The sequence below is a fragment of the Haemorhous mexicanus genome, chromosome 6 (genome assembly GCF_027477595.1).
Source record: "Haemorhous mexicanus isolate bHaeMex1 chromosome 6, bHaeMex1.pri, whole genome shotgun sequence".
NCBI lineage: Eukaryota > Metazoa > Chordata > Aves > Passeriformes > Fringillidae > Haemorhous > Haemorhous mexicanus.
Window position 1 is genome coordinate 36,581,595 of NC_082346.1, and position 22,549 is coordinate 36,604,143.

Consider the following 22,549-nt stretch of genomic DNA (forward strand, 5'->3'; position numbering starts at 1 on the left):
ATCGCAAGATTTCGTTTCCCTTCCCGAAAGGAAATGAAATTTCCTTTCGGGAAGGGAAACGAAATCTTGCGACCCTGCAAATAAAGACTTACAAAGGCTCAGAAAAGAAGATATGATCAAAAGAAATGCAATTGAAAAAAAACCCCAAAAAAGGGAAAATTGGGAAATGTAGTGACTACAAGACAGTGGTCTGGGCAGAAATGAGGCGCAGTGCAAAGGACCAAAAGAGGCCAAAACTAACCTGACAGGTGTTGCAAAAGCAGGGCAAAAATCAAGGAGGCAGACACAACTTGCAGGGGAAGATATGAGGCACATGGCATGGATACCTAAAATAAAAAAAAAAAGGAAAAAAAATCTTTGCCAAAGTCAAAACCATCAAAAGGCATGGCATGCCATCCAGTGCAGGGACTTGCACCAAAGCTTTTCCAATTGATCCCCATTAAAATCGCAAGATTTCGTTTCCCTTCCCGAAAGGAAATGAAATTTCCTTTCGGGAAGGGAAACGAAATCTTGCGACCCTGCAAATAAAGACTTACAAAGGCTCAGAAAAGAAGATATGATCAAAAGAAATGCAATTGAAAAAAAACCCCAAAAAAGGGAAAATTGGGAAATGCAGTGACTACAAGACAGTGGTCTGGGCAGAAATGAGGTGCAGTGCAAAGGACCAAAAGAGGCCAAAACTAACCTGACAGGTGTTGCAAAAGCAGGGCAAAAATCAAGGAGGCAGACACAACTTGCAGGGGAAGATAAGAGGCACATGGCATGGATACCTAAAAAAAAAAAAAAGGAAAAAAATAATTCTTAGCTGAAGGCAAAGGCATCAAAAGGCATGGCAAGCAAACAACTGCAGGGACATGCAAGACATACACCCAGGCTTGCCAGAATTGATCCCCGCTGAAGTCCAAAAGAGAAAAGAAGGACTTAAAAACACTCTGGAATGGAGATATGATGAAAGGAAATGAAATTGAAAAAAAAAAAAAAAGAAAAATGGGAAATTTGGTAACTACAAGGAAATAGTATGGGCAGAAATGAGGTGCAGTGCAAAGGACCAAAAGAGGCCAAAACTAACCTGACAGGTGTTGCAAAAGCAGGGCAAAAATCAAGGAGGCAGACACAACTTGCAGGGGAAGATATGAGGCACATGGCATGGATACCTAAAATAAAAAAAAAAGGAAAAAAATAATTCTTAGCTGAAGGCAGAGGCATCAAAAATCATGGCAAGCAAACAACTGCAGGGACATGCAAGACATACACAAAGGCTTGCCAGAGTTGATCCCCGCTGAAGTCCAAAAGAGAAAAGAAGGACTTAAAAACACTCTGGAATGGAGATATGATGAAAGGAAATGAAATTGAAAAAAAAAAAAAAGAAAAATGGGAAATTTGGTAACTGCAAGGAAGTAGTCTGGGCAGAAATGAGGTGCAGTGCAAAGGACCAAAAGAGGCCAAAACTAACCTGACAGGTGTTGCAAAAGCAGGGCAAAAATCAAGGAGGCAGACACAACTTGCAGGGGAAGATATGAGGCACATGGCATGGATACCTAAAATAAAAAAAAAAAGGAAAAAAAATCTTTGCCAAAGTCAAAACCATCAAAAGGCATGGCATGCCATGCAGTGCAGGGACTTGCACCAAAGCTTTTCCAATTGATCCCCATTAAAATCGCAAGATTTCGTTTCCCTTCCCGAAAGGAAATGAAATTTCCTTTCGGGAAGGGAAACGAAATCTTGCGACCCTGCAAATAAAGACTTACAAAGGCTCAGAAAAGAAGATAGGATCAAAAGAAATGCAATTGAAAAAAAACCCCAAAAAAGGGAAAATTGGGAAATGTAGTGACTACAAGACAGTGGTCTGGGCAGAAATGAGGTGCAGTGCAAAGGACCAAAAGAGGCCAAAACTAACCTGACAGGTGTTGCAAAAGCAGGGCAAAAATCAAGGAGGCAGACACAACTTGCAGGGGAAGATATGAGGCACATGGCATGGATACCTAAAAAAAAAAAAAAATGAAAGAAAAATTTTTAGCTGAAGGCTGAGGCATCAAAAGGCATGGCAAGCAAACAACCGCAGGGACATGCAAGACATACACCAAGGCTTGCCAGAATTGATCCCCGCTTTAGTCCAAAAGCGAAAAGAAGGACTTAAAAACACTCTGGAATGGAGATATGATGAAAGGAAATGAAATTGAAAAAAAAAAAAAAGAAAAATGGGAAATTTGGTAACTACAAGGAAGTTGTCTGGGCAGAAATGAGGTGCAGTGCAAAGGACCAAAAGAAGCCAAAACTAACCTGACAGGTGTTGCAAAAGCAGGGCAAAAATCAAGGAGGCAGACACAACTTGCAGGGGAAGATATGAGGCACATGGCATGGATACCTAAAATAAAAAAAAAAAGGAAAAAAAATCTTTGCCAAAGTCAAAACCATCAAAAGGCATGGCATGCCATCCAGTGCAGGGACTTGCACCAAAGCTTTTCCAATTGATCCCCATTAAAATCGCAAGATTTCGTTTCCCTTCCCGAAAGGAAATGAAATTTCCTTTCGGGAAGGGAAACGAAATCTTGCGACCCTGCAAATAAAGACTTACAAAGGCTAAGAAAAGGAGATAGGATCAAAAGAAATGCAATTGCAAAAAAACCCCAAAAAAGGGAAAATTGGGAAATGTAGTGACTACAAGAAAGTGGTCTGGGCAGAAATGAGGTGCAGTGCAAAGGACCAAAAGAGGCCAAAACTAACCTGACAGGTGTTGCAAAAGCAGGGCAAAAATCAAGGAGGCAGACACAACTTGCAGGGGAAGATATGAGGCACATGGCATGGATACCTAAAATAAAAAAAAAAAAGGAAAAAAACAATTCTTAGCTGAAGGCAAAGACATCAAAAGGCATGGCAAGCAAACAGCTGCAGGGACATGCAAGACATACACCAAGGCTTGCCAGAATTGATCCCCGCTGAAGTCCAAAAGAGAAAAGAAGGACTTAGAAACACTCTGGAATGGAGATATGATGAAAGGAAATGAAATTGAAAAAAAAAAAAAAGAAAAATGGGAAATTTGGTAACTACAAGGAAATAGTATGGGCAGAAATGAGGTGCAGTGCAAAGGACCAAAAGAGGCCAAAACTAACCTGACAGGTGTTGCAAAAGCAGGGCAAAAATCAAGGAGGCAGACACAACTTGCAGAGGAAGATATGAGGCACATGGCATGGATACCTAAAATAAAAAAAAAAAGGAAAAAAACAATTCTTAGCTGAAGGCAAAGGCATCAAAAGGCATGGCAAGCAAACAACTGCAGGGACATGCAAGACATACACCAAGGCTTGCCAGAATTGATCCCCGCTGAAGTCCAAAAGAGAAAAGAAGGACTTAGAAACACTCTGGAATGGAGATATGATGAAAGGAAATGAAATTGAAAAAAAAAAAAAAGAAAAATGGGAAATTTGGTAACTACAAGGAAATAGTATGGGCAGAAATGAGGTGCAGTGCAAAGGACCAAAAGAGGCCAAAACTAACCTGACAGGTGTTGCAAAAGCAGGGCAAAAATCAAGGAGGCAGACACAACTTGCAGGGGAAGATATGAGGCACATGGCATGGATACCTAAAATAAAAAAAAAAAGGAAAAAAAATCTTTGCCAAAGTCAAAACCATCAAAAGGCATGGCATGCCATCCAGTGCAGGGACTTGCACCAAAGCTTTTCCAATTGATCCCCATTAAAATCGCAAGATTTCGTTTCCCTTCCCGAAAGGAAATGAAATTTCCTTTCGGGAAGGGAAACGAAATCTTGCGACCCTGCAAATAAAGACTTACAAAGGCTCAGAAAAGAAGATATGATCAAAAGAAATGCAATTGAAAAAAAACCCCAAAAAAGGGAAAATTGGGAAATGTAGTGACTACAAGACAGTGGTCTGGGCAGAAATGAGGCGCAGTGCAAAGGACCAAAAGAGGCCAAAACTAACCTGACAGGTGTTGCAAAAGCAGGGCAAAAATCAAGGAGGCAGACACAACTTGCAGGGGAAGATAAGAGGCACATGGCATGGATACCTAAAAAAAAAAAAAAATGAAAGAAAAATTTTTAGCTGAAGGCTGAGGCATCAAAAGGCATGGCAAGCAAACAACCGCAGGGACATGCAAGACATACACCAAGGCTTGCCAGAATTGATCCCCGCTTTAGTCCAAAAGAGAAAAGAAGGACTTAAAAACACTCTGGAATGGAGATATGATGAAAGGAAATGAAATTGAAAAAAAAAAAAAAGAAAAATGGGAAATTTGGTAACTGCAAGGAAGTAGTCTGGGCAGAAATGAGGTGCAGTGCAAAGGACCAAAAGAGGCCAAAACTAACCTGACAGGTGTTGCAAAAGCAGGGCAAAAATCAAGGAGGCAGACACAACTTGCAGGGGAAGATAAGACGCACATGGCATGGATACCTAAAAAAAAAAAAAAGGAAAAAAATAATTCTTAGCTGAAGGCAAAGGCATCAAAAGGCATGGCAAGCAAACAACTGCAGGGACATGCAAGACATACACCAAGACTTGCCAGAATTGATCCCCGCTGAAGTCCAAAAGAGAAAAGAAGGACTTAAAAACACTCTGGAATGGAGATATGATGAAAGGAAATGAAATTGAAAAAAAAAAAAAAAGAAAAATGGGAAATTTGGTAACTACAAGGAAGTTGTCTGGGCAGAAATGAGGTGCAGTGCAAAGGACCAAAAGAGGCCAAAACTAACCTGACAGGTGTTGCAAAAGCAGGGCAAAAATCAAGGAGGCAGACACAACTTGCAGGGGAAGATATGAGGCACATGGCATGGATACCTAAAATAAAAAAAAAAGGACAAAAATAATTCTTAGCTGAAGGCAGAGGCATCAAAAATCATGGCAAGCAAACAACTGAAGGGACATGCAAGACATACACAAAGGCTTGCCAGAGTTTATCCCCGCTGAAGTCCAAAAGAGAAAAGAAGGACTTAGAAACACTCTGGAATGGAGATATGATGAAAAGAAATGAAATTGAAAAAAAAAAAAAAAGAAAAATGGGAAATGTGACTACAAGAAAGTGGTCTGGGCAGAAATGAGGTGCAGTGCAAAGGACCAAAAGAGGCCAAAACTAACCTGACAGGTGTTGCAAAAGCAGGGCAAAAATCAAGGAGGCAGACACAACTTGCAGGGGAAGATATGAGGCACATGGCATGGATACCTAAAAAAAAAAAAAAAATGAAAGAAAAATTTTTAGCTGAAGGCTGAGGCATCAAAAGGCATGGCAAGCAAACAACCGCAGGGACATGCAAGACATACACCAAGGCTTGCCAGAATTGATCCCCGCTTTAGTCCAAAAGCGAAAAGAAGTACTTAGAAACACTCTGGAATGGAGATATGATGAAAGGAAATAAAATTGGAAAAAAAAAAAAAAGAAAAATGGGAAATTTGGTAACTACAAGGAAGTTGTCTGGGCAGAAATGAGGTGCAGTGCAAAGGACCAAAAGAGGCCAAAACTAACCTGACAGGTGTTGCAAAAGCAGGGCAAAAATCAAGGAGGCAGACACAACTTGCAGGGGAAGATATGAGGCACATGGCATGGATACCTAAAATAAAAAAAAAAAGGAAAAAAAATCTTTGCCAAAGTCAAAACCATCAAAAGGCATGGCATGCCATCCAGTGCAGGGACTTGCACCAAAGCTTTTCCAATTGATCCCCATTAAAATCGCAAGATTTCGTTTCCCTTCCCGAAAGGAAATTTCATTTCCTTTCGGGAAGGGAAACGAAATCTTGCGACCCTGCAAATAAAGACTTACAAAGGCTCAGAAAAGAAGATAGGATCAAAAGAAATGCAATTGCAAAAAAACCCCAAAAAAGGGAAAATTGGGAAATGTAGTGACTACAAGAAAGTGGTCTGGGCAGAAATGAGGTGCAGTGCAAAGGACCAAAAGAGGCCAAAACTAACCTGACAGGTGTTGCAAAAGCAGGGCAAAAATCAAGGAGGCAGACACAACTTGCAGGGGAAGATATGAGGCACATGGCATGGATACCTAAAAAAAAAAAAAAAATGAAAGAAAAATTTTTAGCTGAAGGCAGAGGCATCAAAAGGCATGGCAAGCAAACAACTGCAGGGACATGCAAGACATACACCAAGGCTTGCCAGAATTGATCCCCGCTGAAGTCCAAAAGAGAAAAGAAGGACTTAGAAACACTCTGGAATGGAGATATGATGAAAGGAAATGAAATTGAAAAAAAAAAAAAAAGAAAAATGGGAAATTTGGTAACTACAAGGAAATAGTATGGGCAGAAATGAGGTGCAGTGCAAAGGACCAAAAGAGGCCAAAACTAACCTGACAGGTGTTGCAAAAGCAGGGCAAAAATCAAGGAGGCAGACACAACCTGCAGGGGAAGATATGAGGCACATGGCATGGATACCTAAAATAAAAAAAAATGAAAGAAAAATTTTTAGCTGAAGGCTGAGGCATCAAAAGGCTTGGCAAGCAAACAACCGCAGGGACATGCAAGACATACACCAAGGCTTGCCAGAATTGATTCCCGCTTTAGTCCAAAAGCGAAAAGAAGTACTTAGAAACACTCTGGAATGGAGATATGATGAAAGGAAATGAAATTGAAAAAAAAAAAAAAGAAAAATGGGAAATTTGGTAACTACAAGGAAGTTGTCTGGGCAGAAATGAGGTGCAGTGCAAAGGACCAAAAGAGGCCAAAACTAACCTGACAGGTGTTGCAAAAGCAGGGCAAAAATCAAGGAGGCAGACACAACTTGCAGGGGAAGATATGAGGCACATGGCATGGATACCTAAAAAAAAAAAAAAAAGGAAAAAAAATCTTTGCCAAAGTCAAAACCATCAAAAGGCATGGCATGCCATCCAGTGCAGGGACTTGCACCAAAGCTTTTCCAATTGATCCCCATTAAAATCGCAAGATTTCGTTTCCCTTCCCGAAAGGAAATTTCATTTCCTTTCGGGAAGGGAAACGAAATCTTGCGACCCTGCAAATAAAGACTTACAAAGGCTCAGAAAAGAAGATATGATCAAAAGAAATGCAATTGAAAAAAAACCCCAAAAAAGGGAAAATTGGGAAATGTAGTGACTACAAGACAGTGGTCAGGGCAGAAATGAGGTGCAGTGCAAAGGACCAAAAGAGGCCAAAACTAACCTGACAGGTGTTGCAAAAGCAGGGCAAAAATCAAGGAGGCAGACACAACTTGCAGGGGAAGATAAGAGGCACATGGCATGGATACCTAAAAAAAAAAAAAAGGAAAAAAATAATTCTTAGCTGAAGGCAAAGGCATCAAAAGGCATGGCAAGCAAACAACTGCAGGGACATGCAAGACATACACCAAGGCTTGCCAGAATTGATCCCCGCTGAAGTCCAAAAGAGAAAAGAAGGACTTAAAAACACTCTGGAATGGAGATATGATGAAAGGAAATGAAATTTAAAAAAAAAAAAAAAGAAAAATGGGAAATTTGGTAACTACAAGGAAATAGTATGGGCAGAAATGAGGTGCAGTGCAAAGGTCCAAAAGAGGCCAAAACTAACCTGACAGGTGTTGCAAAAGCAGGGCAAAAATCAAGGAGGCAGACACAACTTGCAGGGGAAGATATGAGGCACATGGCATGGATACCTAAAATAAAAAAAAAAAGGAAAAAAAATCTTTGCCAAAGTCAAAACCATCAAAAGGCATGGCATGCCATCCAGTGCAGGGACTTGCACCAAAGCTTTTCCAATTGATCCCCATTAAAATCGCAAGATTTCGTTTCCCTTCCCGAAAGGAAATGAAATTTCCTTTCGGGAAGGGAAACGAAATCTTGCGACCCTGCAAATAAAGACTTACAAAGGCTCAGAAAAGAAGATAGGATCAAAAGAAATGCAATTGAAAAAAAACCCCAAAAAAGGGAAAATTGGGAAATGTAGTGACTACAAGACAGTGGTCTGGGCAGAAATGAGGCGCAGTGCAAAGGACCAAAAGAGGCCAAAACTAACCTGACAGGTGTTGCAAAAGCAGGGCAAAAATCAAGGAGGCAGACACAACTTGCAGGGGAAGATAAGAGGCACATGGCATGGATACCTAAAAAAAAAAAAAAGGAAAAAAATAATTCTTAGCTGAAGGCAAAGGCATCAAAAGGCATGGCATGCAAACAACTGCAGGGACATGCAAGACATACACCAAGACTTGCCAGAATTGATCCCCGCTGAAGTCCAAAAGCGAAAAGAAGTACTTAAAAACACTCTGGAATGGAGATATGATGAAAGGAAATGAAATTGAAAAAAAAAAAAAAAGAAAAATGGGAAATTTGGTAACTACAAGGAAGTTGTCTGGGCAGAAATGAGGTGCAGTGCAAAGGACCAAAAGAGGCCAAAACTAACCTGACAGGTGTTGCAAAAGCAGGGCAAAAATCAAGGAGGCAGACACAACTTGCAGGGGAAGATATGAGGCACATGGCATGGATACCTAAAATAAAAAAAAAAGGAAAAAAATAATTCTTAGCTGAAGGCAGAGGCATCAAAAATCATGGCAAGCCAACAACTGAAGGGACATGCAAGACATACACAAAGGCTTGCCAGAGTTGATCCCCGCTGAAGTCCAAAAGAGAAAAGAAGGACTTAGAAACACTCTGGAATGGAGATATGATGAAAAGAAATGAAATTGAAAAAAAAAAAAAAAGAAAAATGGGAAATGTGACTACAAGAAAGTGGTCTGGGCAGAAATGAGGTGCAGTGCAAAGGACCAAAAGAGGCCAAAACTAACCTGACAGGTGTTGCAAAAGCAGGGCAAAAATCAAGGAGGCAGACACAACTTGCAGGGGAAGATATGAGGCACATGGCATGGATACCTAAAAAAAAAAAAAAAATGAAAGAAAAATTTTTAGCTGAAGGCTGAGGCATCAAAAGGCATGGCAAGCAAACAACCGCAGGGACATGCAAGACATACACCAAGGCTTGCCAGAATTGATCCCCGCTTTAGTCCAAAAGCGAAAAGAAGGACTTAAAAACACTCTGGAATGGAGATATGATGAAAGGAAATGAAATTGAAAAAAAAAAAAAAGAAAAATGGGAAATTTGGTAACTGCAAGGAAGTAGTCTGGGCAGAAATGAGGTGCAGTGCAAAGGACCAAAAGAGGCCAAAACTAACCTGACAGGTGTTGCAAAAGCAGGGCAAAAATCAAGGAGGCAGACACAACTTGCAGGGGAAGATATGAGGCACATGGCATGGATACCTAAAATAAAAAAAAAAAGGAAAAAAAATCTTTGCCAAAGTCAAAACCATCAAAAGGCATGGCATGCCATCCAGTGCAGGGACTTGCACCAAAGCTTTTCCAATTGATCCCCATTAAAATCGCAAGATTTCGTTTCCCTTCCCGAAAGGAAATTTCATTTCCTTTCGGGAAGGGAAACGAAATCTTGCGACCCTGCAAATAAAGACTTACAAAGGCTCAGAAAAGAAGATATGATCAAAAGAAATGCAATTGAAAAAAAACCCCAAAAAAGGGAAAATTGGGAAATGTAGTGACTACAAGACAGTGGTCTGGGCAGAAATGAGGTGCAGTGCAAAGGACCAAAAGAGGCCAAAACTAACCTGACAGGTGTTGCAAAAGCAGGGCAAAAATCAAGGAGGCAGACACAACTTGCAGGGGAAGATAAGAGGCACATGGCATGGATACCTAAAAAAAAAAAAAGGAAAAAAATAATTCTTAGCTGAAGGCAAAGGCATCAAAAGGCATGGCAAGCAAACAACTGCAGGGACATGCAAGACATACACCAAGGCTTGCCAGAATTGATCCCCGCTGAAGTCCAAAAGAGAAAAGAAGGACTTAAAAACACTCTGGAATGGAGATATGATGAAAGGAAATGAAATTGAAAAAAAAAAAAAAAGAAAAATGGGAAATTTGGTAACTACAAGGAAATAGTCTGGGCAGAAATGAGGTGCAGTGCAAAGGACCAAAAGAGGCCAAAACTAACCTGACAGGTGTTGCAAAAGCAGGGCAAAAATCAAGGAGGCAGACACAACTTGCAGGGGAAGATATGAGGCACATGGCATGGATACCTAAAATAAAAAAAAAAGGAAAAAAATAATTCTTAGCTGAAGGCAGAGGCATCAAAAGGCATGGCAAGCAAACAACCGCAGGGACATGCAAGACATACACCAAGGCTTGCCAGAATTGATCCCCGCTTTAGTCCAAAAGCGAAAAGAAGGACTTAAAAACACTCTGGAATGGAGATATGATGAAAGGAAATGAAATTGAAAAAAAAAAAAAAGAAAAATGGGAAATTTGGTAACTGCAAGGAAGTAGTCTGGGCAGAAATGAGGTGCAGTGCAAAGGACCAAAAGAGGCCAAAACTAACCTGACAGGTGTTGCAAAAGCAGGGCAAAAATCAAGGAGGCAGACACAACTTGCAGGGGAAGATATGAGGCACATGGCATGGATACCTAAAATAAAAAAAAAAAGGAAAAAAAATCTTTGCCAAAGTCAAAACCATCAAAAGGCATGGCATGCCATCCAGTGCAGGGACTTGCACCAAAGCTTTTCCAATTGATCCCCATTAAAATCGCAAGATTTCGTTTCCCTTCCCGAAAGGAAATGAAATTTCCTTTCGGGAAGGGAAACGAAATCTTGCGACCCTGCAAATAAAGACTTACAAAGGCTAAGAAAAGGAGATAGGATCAAAAGAAATGCAATTGCAAAAAAACCCCAAAAAAGGGAAAATTGGGAAATGTAGTGACTACAAGAAAGTGGTCTGGGCAGAAATGAGGTGCAGTGCAAAGGACCAAAAGAGGCCAAAACTAACCTGACAGGTGTTGCAAAAGCAGGGCAAAAATCAAGGAGGCAGACACAACTTGCAGGGGAAGATATGAGGCACATGGCATGGATACCTAAAATAAAAAAAAAAAAGGAAAAAAACAATTCTTAGCTGAAGGCAAAGGCATCAAAAGGCATGGCAAGCAAACAACTGCAGGGACATGCAAGACATACACCAAGGCTTGCCAGAATTGATCCCCGCTTTAGTCCAAAAGAGAAAAGAAGGACTTAGAAACACTCTGGAATGGAGATATGATGAAAGGAAATGAAATTGAAAAAAAAAAAAAAGAAAAATGGGAAATTTGGTAACTGCAAGGAAGTAGTCTGGGCAGAAATGAGGTGCAGTGCAAAGGACCAAAAGAGGCCAAAACTAACCTGACAGGTGTTGCAAAAGCAGGGCAAAAATCAAGGAGGCAGACACAACTTGCAGGGGAAGATATGAGGCACATGGCATGGATACCTAAAATAAAAAAAAAAGGAAAAAAATAATTCTTAGCTGAAGGCAGAGGCATCAAAAATCATGGCAAGCAAACAACTGAAGGGACATGCAAGACATACACCAAGGCTTGCCAGAATTGATTCCCGCTTTAGTCCAAAAGCGAAAAGAAGTACTTAGAAACACTCTGGAATGGAGATATGATGAAAGGAAATAAAATTGGAAAAAAAAAAAAAAAAAAATGGGAAATTTGGTAACTACAAGGAAGTTGTCTGGGCAGAAATGAGTTGCAGTGCAAAGGACCAAAAGAAGCCAAAACTAACCTGACAGGTGTTGCAAAAGCAGGGCAAAAATCAAGGAGGCAGACACAACTTGCAGGGGAAGATATGAGGCACATGGCATGGATACCTAAAATAAAAAAAAAAAGGAAAGAAAATCTTTGCCAAAGTCAAAACCATCAAAAGGCATGGCATGCCATCCAGGGCAGGGACTTGCACCAAAGCTTTTCCAATTGATCCCCATTAAAATCGCAAGATTTCGTTTCCCTTCCCGAAAGGAAATGAAATTTCCTTTCGGGAAGGGAAACGAAATCTTGCGACCCTGCAAATAAAGACTTACAAAGGCTAAGAAAAGGAGATAGGATCAAAAGAAATGCAATTGCAAAAAAACCCCAAAAAAGGGAAAATTGGGAAATGTAGTGACTACAAGAAAGTGGTCTGGGCAGAAATGAGGTGCAGTGCAAAGGACCAAAAGAGGCCAAAACTAACCTGACAGGTGTTGCAAAAGCAGGGCAAAAATCAAGGAGGCAGACACAACTTGCAGGGGAAGATATGAGGCACATGGCATGGATACCTAAAATAAAAAAAAAAAAGGAAAAAAACAATTCTTAGCTGAAGGCAAAGACATCAAAAGGCATGGCAAGCAAACAACTGCAGGGACATGCAAGACATACACCAAGGCTTGCCAGAATTGATCCCCGCTGAAGTCCAAAAGAGAAAAGAAGGACTTAGAAACACTCTGGAATGGAGATATGATGAAAGGAAATGAAATTGAAAAAAAAAAAAAAGAAAAATGGGAAATTTGGTAACTACAAGGAAATAGTATGGGCAGAAATGAGGTGCAGTGCAAAGGACCAAAAGAGGCCAAAACTAACCTGACAGGTGTTGCAAAAGCAGGGCAAAAATCAAGGAGGCAGACACAACTTGCAGAGGAAGATATGAGGCACATGGCATGGATACCTAAAATAAAAAAAAAAAGGAAAAAAACAATTCTTAGCTGAAGGCAAAGGCATCAAAAGGCATGGCAAGCAAACAACTGCAGGGACATGCAAGACATACACCAAGGCTTGCCAGAATTGATCCCCGCTGAAGTCCAAAAGAGAAAAGAAGGACTTAGAAACACTCTGGAATGGAGATATGATGAAAGGAAATGAAATTGAAAAAAAAAAAAAAGAAAAATGGGAAATTTGGTAACTACAAGGAAATAGTATGGGCAGAAATGAGGTGCAGTGCAAAGGACCAAAAGAGGCCAAAACTAACCTGACAGGTGTTGCAAAAGCAGGGCAAAAATCAAGGAGGCAGACACAACTTGCAGGGGAAGATATGAGGCACATGGCATGGATACCTAAAATAAAAAAAAAAAGGAAAAAAAATCTTTGCCAAAGTCAAAACCATCAAAAGGCATGGCATGCCATCCAGTGCAGGGACTTGCACCAAAGCTTTTCCAATTGATCCCCATTAAAATCGCAAGATTTCGTTTCCCTTCCCGAAAGGAAATGAAATTTCCTTTCGGGAAGGGAAACGAAATCTTGCGACCCTGCAAATAAAGACTTACAAAGGCTCAGAAAAGAAGATATGATCAAAAGAAATGCAATTGAAAAAAAACCCCAAAAAAGGGAAAATTGGGAAATGTAGTGACTACAAGACAGTGGTCTGGGCAGAAATGAGGCGCAGTGCAAAGGACCAAAAGAGGCCAAAACTAACCTGACAGGTGTTGCAAAAGCAGGGCAAAAATCAAGGAGGCAGACACAACTTGCAGGGGAAGATAAGAGGCACATGGCATGGATAGCTAAAAAAAAAAAAAAAGGAAAAAAATAATTCTTAGCTGAAGGCAAAGGCATCAAAAGGCATGGCAAGCAAACAACTGAAGGGACATGCAAGACATACACCAAGGCTTGCCAGAATTGATCCCCGCTGAAGTCCAAAAGAGAAAAGAAGGACTTAAAAACACTCTGGAATGGAGATATGATGAAAGGAAATGAAATTGAAAAAAAAAAAAAAAGAAAAATGGGAAATTTGGTAACTACAAGGAAATAGTATGGGCAGAAATGAGGTGCAGTGCAAAGGACCAAAAGAGGCCAAAACTAACCTGACAGGTGTTGCAAAAGCAGGGCAAAAATCAAGGAGGCAGACACAACATGCAGGGGAAGATATGAGGCACATGGCATGGATACCTAAAATAAAAAAAAAAGGAAAAAAATAATTCTTAGCTGAAGGCAGAGGCATCAAAAATCATGGCAAGCCAACAACTGAAGGGACATGCAAGACATACACAAAGGCTTGCCAGAGTTGATCCCCGCTGAAGTCCAAAAGCGAAAAGAAGGACTTAGAAACACTCTGGAATGGAGATATGATGAAAGGAAATGAAATTTAAAAAAAAAAAAAAAGAAAAATGGGAAATTTGGTAACTACAAGGAAATAGTATGGGCAGAAATGAGGTGCAGTGCAAAGGACCAAAAGAGGCCAAAACTAACCTGACAGGTGTTGCAAAAGCAGGGCAAAAATCAAGGAGGCAGACACAACTTGCAGGGGAAGATATGAGGCACATGGCATGGATACCTAAAATAAAAAAAAAAAGGAAAAAAAATCTTTGCCAAAGTCAAAACCATCAAAAGGCATGGCATGCCATCCAGTGCAGGGACTTGCACCAAAGCTTTTCCAATTGATCCCCATTAAAATCGCAAGATTTCGTTTCCCTTCCCGAAAGGAAATGAAATTTCCTTTCGGGAAGGGAAACGAAATCTTGCGACCCTGCAAATAAAGACTTACAAAGGCTCAGAAAAGAAGATAGGATCAAAAGAAATGCAATTGAAAAAAAACCCCAAAAAAGGGAAAATTGGGAAATGTAGTGACTACAAGACAGTGGTCTGGGCAGAAATGAGGCGCAGTGCAAAGGACCAAAAGAGGCCAAAACTAACCTGACAGGTGTTGCAAAAGCAGGGCAAAAATCAAGGAGGCAGACACAACTTGCAGGGGAAGATAAGACGCACATGGCATGGATACCTAAAAAAAAAAAAGGAAAAAAATAATTCTTAGCTGAAGGCAAAGGCATCAAAAGGCATGGCAAGCAAACAACTGCAGGGACATGCAAGACATACACCAAGGCTTGCCAGAATTGATCCCCGCTTTAGTCCAAAAGCGAAAAGAAGGACTTAAAAACACTCTGGAATGGAGATATGATGAAAGGAAATGAAATTGAAAAAAAAAAAAAAGAAAAATGGGAAATTTGGTAACTGCAAGGAAGTAGTCTGGGCAGAAATGAGGTGCAGTGCAAAGGACCAAAAGAGGCCAAAACTAACCTGACAGGTGTTGCAAAAGCAGGGCAAAAATCAAGGAGGCAGACACAACTTGCAGGGGAAGATATGAGGCACATGGCATGGATACCTAAAAAACAAAAAAAATGAAAGAAAAATTTTTAGCTGAAGGCAGAGGCATCAAAAGGCATGGCAAGCAAACAACTGCAGGGACTTGCAAGACATACACCAAGGCTTGCCAGAATTGATCCCCGCTTTAGACCAAAAGCGAAAAGAAGTACTTAGAAACACTCTGGAATGGAGATATGATGAAAGGAAATAAAATTGGAAAAAAAAAAAAAAGAAAAATGGGAAATTTGGTAACTGCAAGGAAGTAGTCTGGGCAGAAATGAGGTGCAGTGCAAAGGACCAAAAGAGGCCAAAACTAACCTGACAGGTGTTGCAAAAGCAGGGCAAAAATCAAGGAGGCAGACACAACTTGCAGGGGAAAATATGAGGCACATGGCATGGATACCTAAAATAAAAAAAAAAAGGAAAAAAAATCTTTGCCAAAGTCAAAACCATCAAAAGGCATGGCATGCCATCCAGTGCAGGGACTTGCACCAAAGCTTTTCCAATTGATCCCCATTAAAATCGCAAGATTTCGTTTCCCTTCCCGAAAGGAAATGAAATTTCCTTTCGGGAAGGGAAACGAAATCTTGCGACCCTGCAAATAAAGACTTACAAAGGCTAAGAAAAGGAGATAGGATCAAAAGAAATGCAATTGCAAAAAAACCCCAAAAAAGGGAAAATTGGGAAATGTAGTGACTACAAGAAAGTGGTCTGGGCAGAAATGAGGTGCAGTGCAAAGGACCAAAAGAGGCCAAAACTAACCTGACAGGTGTTGCAAAAGCAGGGCAAAAATCAAGGAGGCAGACACAACTTGCAGGGGAAGATATGAGGCACATGGCATGGATACCTAAAATAAAAAAAAAAAAGGAAAAAAACAATTCTTAGCTGAAGGCAAAGGCATCAAAAGGCATGGCAAGCAAACAACTGCAGGGACTTGCAAGACATACACCAAGGCTTGCCAGAATTGATCCCCGCTGAAGTCCAAAAGAGAAAAGAAGGACTTAGAAACACTCTGGAATGGAGATATGATGAAAGGAAATGAAATTGAAAAAAAAAAAAAAGAAAAATGGGAAATTTGGTAACTGCAAGGAAGTAGTCTGGGCAGAAATGAGGTGCAGTGCAAAGGACCAAAAGAGGCCAAAACTAACCTGACAGGTGTTGCAAAAGCAGGGCAAAAATCAAGGAGGCAGACACAACTTGCAGGGGAAGATATGAGGCACATGGCATGGATACCTAAAATAAAAAAAAAAGGAAAAAAATAATTCTTAGCTGAAGGCAGAGGCATCAAAAATCATGGCAAGCAAACAACTGAAGGGACATGCAAGACATACACCAAGGCTTGCCAGAATTGATTCCCGCTTTAGTCCAAAAGCGAAAAGAAGTACTTAGAAACACTCTGGAATGGAGATATGATGAAAGGAAATAAAATTGGAAAAAAAAAAAAAATAAAAATGGGAAATTTGGTAACTACAAGGAAGTTGTCTGGGCAGAAATGAGTTGCAGTGCAAAGGACCAAAAGAAGCCAAAACTAACCTGACAGGTGTTGCAAAAGCAGGGCAAAAATCAAGGAGGCAGACACAACTTGCAGGGGAAGATATGAGGCACATGGCATGGATACCTAAAATAAAAAAAAAAAGGAAAGAAAATCTTTGCCAAAGTCAAAACCATCAAAAGGCATGGCATGCCATCCAGGGCAGGGACTTGCACCAAAGCTTTTCCAATTGATCCCCATTAAAATCGCAAGATTTCGTTTCCCTTCCCGAAAGGAAATGAAATTTCCTTTCGGGAAGGGAAACGAAATCTTGCGACCCTGCAAATAAAGACTTACAAAGGCTAAGAAAAGGAGATAGGATCAAAAGAAATGCAATTGCAAAAAAACCCCAAAAAAGGGAAAATTGGGAAATGTAGTGACTACAAGAAAGTGGTCTGGGCAGAAATGAGGTGCAGTGCAAAGGACCAAAAGAGGCCAAAACTAACCTGACAGGTGTTGCAAAAGCAGGGCAAAAATCAAGGAGGCAGACACAACTTGCAGGGGAAGATATGAGGCACATGGCATGGATACCTAAAATAAAAAAAAAAAAGGAAAAAAACAATTCTTAGCTGAAGGCAAAGACATCAAAAGGCATGGCAAGCAAACAACTTCAGGGACATGCAAGACATACACCAAGGCTTGCCAGAATTGATCCCCGCTGAAGTCCAAAAGAGAAAAGAAGGACTTAGAAACACTCTGGAATGGAGATATGATGAAAGGAAATGAAATTGAAAAAAAAAAAAAAGAAAAATGGGAAATTTGGTAACTACAAGGAAATAGTCTGGGCAGAAATGAGGTGCAGTGCAAAGGACCAAAAGAGGCCAAAACTAACCTGACAGGTGTTGCAAAAGCAGGGCAAAAATCAAGGAGGCAGACACAACTTGCAGGGGAAGATATGAGGCACATGGCATGGATACCTAAAATAAAAAAAAAAAGGAAAAAAAATCTTTGCCAAAGTCAAAACCATCAAAAGGCATGGCATGCCATCCAGTGCAGGGACTTGCACCAAAGCTTTTCCAATTGATCCCCATTAAAATCGCAAGATTTCGTTTCCCTTCCCGAAAGGAAATGAAATTTCCTTTCGGGAAGGGAAACGAAATCTTGCGACCCTGCAAATAAAGACTTACAAAGGCTCAGAAAAGAAGATAGGATCAAAAGAAATGCAATTGAAAAAAAACCCCAAAAAAGGGAAAATTGGGAAATGTAGTGACTACAAGACAGTGGTCTGGGCAGAAATGAGGCGCAGTGCAAAGGACCAAAAGAGGCCAAAACTAACCTGACAGGTGTTGCAAAAGCAGGGCAAAAATCAAGGAGGCAGACACAACTTGCAGGGGAAGATAAGAGGCACATGGCATGGATACCTAAAAAAAAAAAAAAGGAAAAAAATAATTCTTAGCTGAAGGCAAAGGCATCAAAAGGCATGGCATGCAAACAACTGCAGGGACATGCAAGACATACACCAAGACTTGCCAGAATTGATCCCCGCTGAAGTCCAAAAGAGAAAAGAAGGACTTAAAAATACTCTGGAATGGAGATATGATGAAAGGAAATGAAATTGAAAAAAAAAAAAAAAGAAAAATGGGAAATTTGGTAACTACAAGGAAGTTGTCTGGGCAGAAATGAGGTGCAGTGCAAAGGACCAAAAGAGGCCAAAACTAACCTGACAGGTGTTGCAAAAGCAGGGCAAAAATCAAGGAGGCAGACACAACTTGCAGGGGAAGATATGAGGCACATGGCATGGATACCTAAAATAAAAAAAAAAGGAAAAAAATAATTCTTAGCTGAAGGCAGAGGCATCAAAAATCATGGCAAGCCAACAACTGAAGGGACATGCAAGACATACACAAAGGCTTGCCAGAGTTGATCCCCGCTGAAGTCCAAAAGAGAAAAGAAGGACTTAGAAACACTCTGGAATGGAGATATGATGAAAAGAAATGAAATTGAAAAAAAAAAAAAAAGAAAAATGGGAAATGTGACTACAAGAAAGTGGTCTGGGCAGAAATGAGGTGCAGTGCAAAGGACCAAAAGAGGCCAAAACTAACCTGACAGGTGTTGCAAAAGCAGGGCAAAAATCAAGGAGGCAGACACAACTTGCAGGGGAAGATATGAGGCACATGGCATGGATACCTAAAAAAAAAAAAAAATGAAAGAAAAATTTTTAGCTGAAGGCTGAGGCATCAAAAGGCATGGCAAGCAAACAACCGCAGGGACATGCAAGACATACACCAAGGCTTGCCAGAATTGATCCCCGCTTTAGTCCAAAAGCGAAAAGAAGGACTTAAAAACACTCTGGAATGGAGATATGATGAAAGGAAATGAAATTGAAAAAAAAAAAAAAGAAAAATGGGAAATTTGGTAACTGCAAGGAAGTAGTCTGGGCAGAAATGAGGTGCAGTGCAAAGGACCAAAAGAGGCCAAAACTAACCTGACAGGTGTTGCAAAAGCAGGGCAAAAATCAAGGAGGCAGACACAACTTGCAGGGGAAGATATGAGGCACATGGCATGGATACCTAAAATAAAAAAAAAAAGGAAAAAAAATCTTTGCCAAAGTCAAAACCATCAAAAGGCATGGCATGCCATCCAGTGCAGGGACTTGCACCAAAGCTTTTCCAATTGATCCCCATTAAAATCGCAAGATTTCGTTTCCCTTCCCGAAAGGAAATGAAATTTCCTTTCGGGAAGGGAAACGAAATCTTGCGACCCTGCAAATAAAGACTTACAAAGGCTCAGAAAAGAAGATATGATCAAAAGAAATGCAATTGAAAAAAAACCCCAAAAAAGGGAAAATTGGGAAATGTAGTGACTACAAGACAGTGGTCTGGGCAGAAATGAGGTGCAGTGCAAAGGACCAAAAGAGGCCAAAACTAACCTGACAGGTGTTGCAAAAGCAGGGCAAAAATCAAGGAGGCAGACACAACTTGCAGGGGAAGATATGAGGCACATGGCATGGATACCTAAAAAAAAAAAAATGAAAGAAAAATTTTTAGCTGAAGGCTGAGGCATCAAAAGGCATGGCAAGCAAACAACCGCAGGGACATGCAAGACATACACCAAGGCTTGCCAGAATTGATCCCCGCTTTAGTCCAAAAGCGAAAAGAAGGACTTAAAAACACTCTGGAATGGAGATATGATGAAAGGAAATGAAATTGAAAAAAAAAAAAAAGAAAAATGGGGAATTTGGTAACTGCAAGGAAGTAGTCTGGGCAGAAATGAGGTGCAGTGCAAAGGACCAAAAGAGGCCAAAACTAACCTGACAGGTGTTGCAAAAGCAGGGCAAAAATCAAGGAGGCAGACACAACTTGCAGGGGAAGATATGAGGCACATGGCATGGATACCTAAAAAAAAAAAAAAGGAAAAAATAATTCTTAGCTGAAGGCAAAGGCATCAAAAGGCATGGCAAGCAAACAACTGCAGGGACATGCAAGACATACACCAACACTTGCCAGAATTGATCCCCGCTGAAGTCCAAAAGAGAAAAGAAGGACTTAAAAACACTCTGGAATGGAGATATGATGAAAGGAAATGAAATTGAAAAAAAAAAAAAAAGAAAAATGGGAAATTTGGTAACTACAAGGAAGTTGTCTGGGCAGAAATGAGGTGCAGTGCAAAGGACCAAAAGAGGCCAAAACTAACCTGACAGGTGTTGCAAAAGCAGGGAAAAAATCAAGGAGGCAGACACAACTTGCAGGGGAAGATATGAGGCACATGGCATGGATACCTAAAATAAAAAAAAAAAAGGAAAAAAACAATTCTTAGCTGAAGGCAAAGACATCAAAAGGCATGGCAAGCAAACAACTTCAGGGACATGCAAGACATACACCAAGGCTTGCCAGAATTGATCCCCGCTGAAGTCCAAAAGAGAAAAGAAGGACTTAGAAACACTCTGGAATGGAGATATGATGAAAGGAAATGAAATTGAAAAAAAAAAAAAAGAAAAATGGGAAATTTGGTAACTACAAGGAAATAGTCTGGGCAGAAATGAGGTGCAGTGCAAAGGACCAAAAGAGGCCAAAACTAACCTGACAGGTGTTGCAAAAGCAGGGCAAAAATCAAGGAGGCAGACACAACTTGCAGAGGAAGATATGAGGCACATGGCATGGATACCTAAAATAAAAAAAAAAAGGAAAAAAACAATTCTTAGCTGAAGGCAAAGGCTTCAAAAGGCATGGCAAGCAAACAACTGCAGGGACATGCAAGACATACACCAAGGCTTGCCAGAATTGATCCCCGCTGAAGTCCAAAAGAGAAAAGAAGGACTTAGAAACACTCTGGAATGGAGATATGATGAAAGGAAATGAAATTGAAAAAAAAAAAAAAAGAAAAATGGGAAATTTGGTAACTACAAGGAAATAGTATGGGCAGAAATGAGGTGCAGTGCAAAGGACCAAAAGAGGCCAAAACTAACCTGACAGGTGTTGCAAAAGCAGGGCAAAAATCAAGGAGGCAGACACAACTTGCAGAGGAAGATATGAGGCACATGGCATGGATACCTAAAATAAAAAAAAAAAGGAAAAAAACAATTCTTAGCTGAAGGCAAAGGCTTCAAAAGGCATGGCAAGCAAACAACTGCAGGGACATGCAAGACATACACCAAGGCTTGCCAGAATTGATCCCCGCTGAAGTCCAAAAGAGAAAAGAAGGACTTAGAAACACTCTGGAATGGAGATATGATGAAAGGAAATGAACTTGAAAAAAAAAAAAAAAAGAAAAATGGGAAATTTGGTAACTACAAGGAAATAGTATGGGCAGAAATGAGGTGCAGTGCAAAGGACCAAAAGAGGCCAAAACTAACCTGACAGGTGTTGCAAAAGCAGGGCAAAAATCAAGGAGGCAGACACAACTTGCAGGGGAAGATATGAGGCACATGGCATGGATACCTAAAATAAAAAAAAAAAGGAAAAAAAATCTTTGCCAAAGTCAAAACCATCAAAAGGCATGGCATGCCATCCAGTGCAGGGACTTGCACCAAAGCTTTTCCAATTGATCCCCATTAAAATCGCAAGATTTCGTTTCCCTTCCCGAAAGGAAATGAAATTTCCTTTCGGGAAGGGAAACGAAATCTTGCGACCCTGCAAATAAAGACTTACAAAGGCTCAGAAAAGAAGATATGATCAAAAGAAATGCAATTGAAAAAAAACCCCAAAAAAGGGAAAATTGGGAAATGTAGTGACTACAAGACAGTGGTCTGGGCAGAAATGAGGCGCAGTGCAAAGGACCAAAAGAGGCCAAAACTAACCTGACAGGTGTTGCAAAAGCAGGGCAAAAATCAAGGAGGCAGACACAACTTGCAGGGGAAGATAAGAGGCACATGGCATGGATAGCTAAAGAAAAAAAAAAAGGAAAAAAATAATTCTTAGCTGAAGGCAAAGGCATCAAAAGGCATGGCAAGCAAACAACTGCAGGGACATGCAAGACATACACCAAGGCTTGCCAGAATTGATCCCCGCTGAAGTCCAAAAGAGAAAAGAAGGACTTAAAAACACTCTGGAATGGAGATATGATGAAAGGAAATGAAATTGAAAAAAAAAAAAAAAGAAAAATGGGAAATTTGGTAACTACAAGGAAATAGTATGGGCAGAAATGAGGTGCAGTGCAAAGGACCAAAAGAGGCCAAAACTAACCTGACAGGTGTTGCAAAAGCAGGGCAAAAATCAAGGAGGCAGACACAACATGCAGGGGAAGATATGAGGCACATGGCATGGATACCTAAAATAAAAAAAAAAGGAAAAAAATAATTCTTAGCTGAAGGCAGAGGCATCAAAAATCATGGCAAGCCAACAACTGAAGGGACATGCAGGACATACACAAAGGCTTGCCAGAGTTGATCCCCGCTGAAGTCCAAAAGCGAAAAGAAGGACTTAGAAACACTCTGGAATGGAGATATGATGAAAGGAAATGAAATTTAAAAAAAAAAAAAAAGAAAAATGGGAAATTTGGTAACTACAAGGAAATAGTATGGGCAGAAATGAGGTGCAGTGCAAAGGACCAAAAGAGGCCAAAACTAACCTGACAGGTGTTGCAAAAGCAGGGCAAAAATCAAGGAGGTAGACACAACTTGCAGGGGAAGATATGAGGCACATGGCATGGATACCTAAAAAAAAAAAAAAAATGAAAGAAATAATTCTTAGCTGAAGGCAGAGGCATCAAAAGACATGGCAAGCAAACAA